Raw genomic sequence first — 7,429 nt, 5'->3', positions numbered from 1 at the left:
TGTATCGAGCATGTAAAGAGATGACATACGTAAAACGAAGTCATAACCGAATAAGGAGTTTTTGTAACGTGAGCACAATAGCCGAATACCAAAGTGCTTATATCGACATACAAATCATACCTAAGAGATACAAAAGACAATTATGATAATCGTAATGCCAAAATGCTTCGTTTTCTTTTGAAAACATTCCTCATACATACGGAAAATCAAACACATGTTGATCGACATTAACCGAATGCCGAGGAACGTACGGCCCGATCCATAAATAATACGATAATGCCGAGGAACGTACGGCCCAAACTATATATAATATAATAATGCCGAGGAACGTACGGCCCGATCCACATATAATATAATAGTCATTAACATACCGTTATTAGTGAGGGACTCTTAAATCAAATCATATCGTCATATTATCACATATCATATCACATATCATATCGTATCATCGATCATCACATATCATATCATATCACATACGGTCCGTAATGGGACCCGGCGGACGTAACGTGGTCGCCACTCCATCGTGGCGCCACAACACATCATACTTCGAATATTGTATACCTTCGAACATCATACTCCGTATCACATCATATATCATATCACATCATACTTGAATCACATCATACTAGAATAGTGCGCACGATAATATACCGGCCCGGACTCGGCGAAAGAGGTAATAAAAGAATGTAGTGGTAATCGTAGGAAATCATATGCAATGCCAAACATTCACAAAGAGTCAATAGAGTAATCAAAACGGATTGTTATTTATAAGCCGAAATAGTAGTCAAATCAGATTTTCTTCCGAATATCACTCGGGAACATATCAAACCGTTAATTCTAAACCATAGTCACGTATCAAAATCATGTGCATAAAAATCCTTATTTGATGACTCAACCGATAAATAAGTAATCATACTCGAGGGTCGGAAAGATAGTCATATTAAATCCTTTCAAAAATAGGTCGTTAGAACCAAACATAGAAGGTCGCGGGACCCACGGACGAGCGTCAACCCAATCCGGGCCCGCCTATGAAAATCAAGGTCATTACTCGTCATGAAATCATTTGCGAAGATATCAAAGCGATTCGAGCCCTTTATGATATTACGGCGTTCGTAGTTTCTTAATCGTTTAGGAACAAAACTCTTTTGAAAACAAAACTTTTATGCAACTTTTGAAATTTAGTCATACAAAAGACATAAGGACCATAATTCGACTACATTAATAATACGAATATCAAGAACAATTAAGAATCGTTTACGAGCTTATCAAAGCAATCCGGTTCTGTCCATGAAAGTTACGGACATTTTTAGACATAAGATCCTTTCGGAACAAACCGTTTACACAGCATTTCAAATCCAATCATATCAAAGACATACGGATCATAGCTTGACCATATTAAGGATGCCAACATCACAAAGAAAATATGAATCATAAACATGTTCGGATTTTACGAATAGAATTACCCCCGAAGCTCATAACATATCATAGCTTAGCCACATCTAAGACATGCCAAAAGAAGGAAAGGTAAGCTTTACATACCTTGATTGCTTCCTAAGCTAATCCAAACTCAAGTCTCGGCTTCTCAAAATCTACAACACGTCATTAGACACCAAACATTAGTCATAGGCACCTCGGAATCCCATTTTAAGCTCACACTTTATTTACAGAAATTGGGCAAAAGATTTCCCCTGTAAATTCAACACCCCGAGAATTTAACTCGGCCAATTCTTCAACAACAATACCAATAACCATATAAAGAACATCAATAACCAATTCAAAATGCATTCGAACATTAATAATTCTTCTCCACATATTCCAACAACTTTCCAATTGTTCATTACAATTACATACTTACAAACCAATATACAATCAAACTAACACTAATGCTCACCTATTCAATTACCAATCGACAAGCCATTCAACCAATGTTCAAGAACTCTTTAAACAATTCACACAATATTTCCAACAATCCAACAAATGCTCCAATTCACCCGAAAACTGTCCCAAACCCGAGAACCACTTCCATAACACATTCCTAACTTCCGAATCAGGATTTACACCAACAATTCACACTCTAACAATGTCATTCTCATAAGTATAGGAATTACATTAAATGCACATAATCCTCCAAATCAGCCCATAACAATTACAACATCAATCTTGAGTCATTAAACTCTTATCGTCAACATAGAATTCACAACGACAACAACCAAAACACTAAAGAGAATTAATCCATTCTTTGTCATGTAACATGACCTATATTCGGCCACCACCACACATACATATATTGATGATTCTCATCCATTTCAACACACTACAACAATTAAACATGCTACATAGAATTAATTCATCACTTCAACACTATATCACATGCACACGGCCACAACATCAACACCACCCTTTCATGAATTTCATTCATTTCCATATTCCACAACATACACAAACCATGCATAACATATTGAAAAGAGGATTAAAACTCACCTTTTTCACTTTGTTCTTCAACTTGGCTAGGGTTGGGAATTGCATGAACAAGGGATTTGTTTGCTCCAACAATCACTCCATGTTGTTTAGGACCTTCCAAATAGTGGAACTCCTAGAAGAAAATAATTTTCCATGGTTAATTTTTGGGCCTCAATTTTTGCCCACCTTGGCCGAACCATGGCCCTTTGTTCATCCAAGGTTCTCTTTTTTTCTAAGTGTGGAAATGAGAAAGATGACCTCTTGGTCATCTTTTATGCTATCACATGAATTATACAAGTGTCCATGGCCCACACATGGGTTGGACCAATTAAATTTGGCCACAAAATGTGTGGGGCCCACTTCCAAGTCACATGGCCAACATGGCTATTTTCCAATAATTGCCAACTTTCCAATATTTCACTTTTAACCCCAAATTTTCCAAAATATTCCATGCCAACAAATTCATGAACAAATTATGTCTCAAGACAAAATCGAAGGTAAAAAGTCCCGACTTTGTATCCCGGAATGGTTTTGTCCCTAACTTATCATAGTTAATCCGGATTGTCCCAATGTACAAAATACGGGATATAACAACAACAATCATTCTCTTTTCATCTATCGGAGCCAGTTGCTCATACCTTTTGCAGATCCATTCTGCATCGTCCAACTCAGGTTCTTATATTATTCGAAGTGAAGGGATTTCTACTTCTACTGGTAAACTTGAACTATTCAAAATACACCAACAAGTACGGAGTGGCCCCAGTTGAAGTTCTGGCAATAGTGCGATACTCCAGTAATGCATATGGCAGTTGTTCATGCAAATCTTTGTAGTTATCAATCATCCTCCTGAGGATCTTCTTAATGTTTTTGTTGGCGGCCTCTACAATCCCATTCATTTATGGCTGGTACGTTGTTCAAGTTAGCCTGATTGTCTATTATGATTGATTCTAGGATACCAAATCGGCATATGATGTTATTGCATACAAAATTCGCGACTACTTTCTTTGTCAATGATGCATAAGATGCCCCTTCTACCCACTTGGTGAAGTAGTATATGGCGACCAAGATGAAACGGTGTGCAGCTGGCTCAATTGGTCCTACGCCATCCATGCCCCAAGCGACGAATAGCCAAGGCGATGTTATAGCATTCAGTTCTGTTGGAGGAACCTTTATCAAGTCTCCATGAATTTGACACTTGTGGCATTTTTGGAGAATTTACTACAATCGTTATCCATGGTCATCTAATAATAACCTGTTCTTAAGATTTTCTTTGCTAGTACGAACGAATTCATGTGGGGCCCGTAGGTTCTAGGATGTACTTCTTCAATCAATCTTGTGACTTCAATGGAGTCAACATATCTAAGTAATCCTAAATCCGGGGTTCTTTTGTACATAACATTCTTGTTGAGAAAGAAACCATTCGCCAACTTCCTGATAGTTTTCTTCTGATTGATGGTGATTCCTTCGGGATATTCTCCTTTCTCCAGGAACATTTTAATGTCAACATACGAAGGTTTTCCATCAGTCTCTGCTTCCAGAAAAGCACAGTGAGCCGGTCGATCTCTAATTTCAATTTTGACAAGATCAATGTATGTACTGTCAAGATGCCGAATCATGGACACTATTGTTGCCAATGCATCAACAAACTCATTCTGGGTTCTTGGTATGTGTTTGAACTTGACCTCTTGGAAATGATCTGCTAATCTTTGCACAAGTCCGACATACTATATGATCTTCTCCTTTTTGGTGGCCCATTCTCCTCGAACCTGATGAATCAACAAATCCGAGTCGTCAATTACCTGAAGATCTCTCACATCCATGTCGAGGGCTAAACGTAGACCAAAGATACATGATTTTTATTCAGCCATGTTGTTGGTGCAACTAAAGTTCAATTTGGCGGCAACTAGATAATATTGTCCTGACTCTGAAACCAAAACGGCCCCGATTCCTAATCCTTTAAAGTTGACCGCTCCATCAAAGTATACTTTCCAGCCTAAGTCATCTTCATTTTCTTCACCCTTAATGGCCATTACTTCTTCATTTGGGAAGTAAGTCCATAAAGGTATAGGATTGTCATATACTGGGCTTCCTGCCATTAAATCTGCTAATGTTTGCCCCTTAACTTCTTTCTATGCAACGTATTGAATGTCGAACTCACTTAATAGCATTTTACATTTGGCCAACTTCCCTATCAGCATAGGCTAGCAAAAGATGTACCTTAGGGGGTCTATTCTTGAGATCAGATGAGTTGTGTATGCAGCCATATAATGTCTTAATTTTCGAGACACCTAGGTTAGAGCGCAACACGTCTTATCCACCAAGGAATAGCTGGATTCATAGGGTGTGAACTTCTTACTGATGTAATAGATGGCTCTTTTTTTCTTGCCTGTTTTGTTATTTTGTGCCAACATGCACCCAAAAGCATTTTCTAATACTGACATGTACAGCAGCAAAGGACTTTCCGGCCTTGGCGGGACCAAAACGGATGGATTTGATAGGTATCTTGTCACGACCCGACTAAGGGGCCATGACGGGTACTCGGAGTCGATTACCGAGCACCTCTCGCGAGGCTAATCGTCATACTCAACCGAACATATATATATATATATATATATATATATATATATATATATATATATATATATATATATATATATATAACCTCCGAAGCAATATATATCTATATACATAAGCCCTCACGGCTACAAAAATGATATATAAAAGTACAATGTAGTCATCATGGGACAGCTATTACCCATACGTACGTATCTACGAGCTTCTACTAGAGTACTAGATATAAAGACGGGACAGGACCCCGTCGTGCCCAAATATATACATAAAAGAATACGATCATAAATAGCACCTCCAGAATAGTGGAGTGCTCCTGTGAATCCGCTGACAAGCTCCTACGGATCTGTACCGTCTCCCTGTCTACCTGTGGGCATGAACACAACGTCCAAAAAGAAAGGACGTCAGCACGAACATTGTACTGAGCATGTAAGGCATGAATAATACTAGCATAATAAATAAATCATGAAACATGAAATGAAGATATAACCTGTTTATCCTTTAAAAGAAAACACATGTCATACATATCACATATACCATCAGTGTTAACCCGCGTCCGGGTAACCATCGCACGCCGCCCACTAGTGGTGTCATGTCCGGCCCTCTAGGCACGGTGTAATCATTTGCGGCCGGCCTTCACGGTGACATGTCCGGCCATCTAGGCATGGTGTAATCGTATGCAGCCTACTTTCGCGGTGACATGTCTGGCCATCTAGACACGGTGTAATCTCATCATCATATACTTATCATAAAGCATGCACTAGTGCTCAAAGATAATCTATAACTATATCGGGGTGACGTAAGGTCGAGAACCCCCAATTCCATTATAGAGTAATCATAATCATCATACCTCGCCTTGAAGGAACTAGCATAATAAGGTGGGTTTAGCAACAATGAATAACATCAAAGGATCGTATAGGGGTCATTAGCTTCATGGAAATATCATATCATAAGCTTTTGGCTTAGACTCATCATCATCATTATCATACCCATGACATATCTCGTATCTTTTTCTCATAAGAAGCTCTTTATAAACATTGACTCATATTTTCCGGAATGTAAGAAGGTCATGGAATAATAAAGGAAGTCATGTCAAAGGAATCATGCCTTAGAATAGAAGGGACTAGCCTTACATACCTTTACGTTTTGCTAACTTTATCACTTGAATGCTTCCCTCCATTATTCCCGTTTCTACATTCAAGAGAGTTCGTACTAAAATTAGATAATCGAAAATATACTTAAGCTTAAGCTAGAGCTAATGAAAATTGGGTAACGTCTCCTTTATTGCGATGACTTCTTCCACGTAATAAGCAACTCCCAACATCAATAACAACACCCATAATATTTTAATCAATAGCTTCATCAAGCTAGACATTATTAAATCCTCTTCATTACGCTAGACATTATTAAATCCTCAACATTCCCTATCAAAGCCCTTCATAACTGTAGTTATGGCACCATACCGTATCCACCCTCATACAAGGCCTCCATAACATCTTTAATACTATTCATAGCAAGGTTATACTCATTACCTATCAAGAACTATGATTCAAGAACATTACTAATTTCATGTTTGTACTCCATATTCTCCTCCCTTCCACAATCCAAGTCTTTCAACCTCTCAATACTCTTAACAACATGAATTGAACATAGAAATCACCTTGGATGATGTAGGATTGACTTTAGATTAAAATACTCCACTTGAAGAAAATCCTACTTCAACACAAAAGGGTGTCTTGATCTTCACAAACCCTAGTGAGCATTCTTGCACTAGATTCTACAAATTCTTAGTGATTACTCCTTAATTTCCCTTGGATGTATAATAATATAATGAGAGAATTTTTCTAGAACCTTCAAGACTTGGAGAGAAAATAAAATCTGAAATTTTGGGGTATGACTCGTCTATTTATAGCTGGAATTGGAATGTTCCAGATAAGCGGTTCGATGAGCGGGTCGACGGTCACGTCGACGTGTCGACGGTCCATCGACTTGATCTGTCAACCTGTTTCTGTAGATCAGAAGTTGCAAAGCCATATTAACAGCGGCGATCGAAGGTCCGTCGATATGTCGACGGTCCGTCGATATGTCGACGTGTCTCGTCGATCAGTTTTTGCCGGTTAGAATTCTCTGAACATAATGATGGTGCACGTTGACGGCCCATCGACATGGTCGATGATCCGTCGATAGTGTCTGGTGTCTGCAGATTTCCCTGAATCTGCTCAGCCTGTGTCGGTTCAATCCGTTCAACTTCTAATCCTGTAATATACCTAGAATACCTGCTAGTACCTCCATGCACGGGGTAAGATACTTATCATGTCACGACCTAACCCCGTAGGCCATGACTAGTGTCCGAATTGGACACTCGTACGCACTTAACACTCAAAATTAGCATATTAAC

This window comes from Lycium ferocissimum, chromosome 6 (genome assembly GCF_029784015.1).
Source record: "Lycium ferocissimum isolate CSIRO_LF1 chromosome 6, AGI_CSIRO_Lferr_CH_V1, whole genome shotgun sequence".
In the NCBI taxonomy this organism is placed as follows: domain Eukaryota; kingdom Viridiplantae; phylum Streptophyta; class Magnoliopsida; order Solanales; family Solanaceae; genus Lycium; species Lycium ferocissimum.
This window is presented reverse-complemented; position numbering follows the sequence as displayed.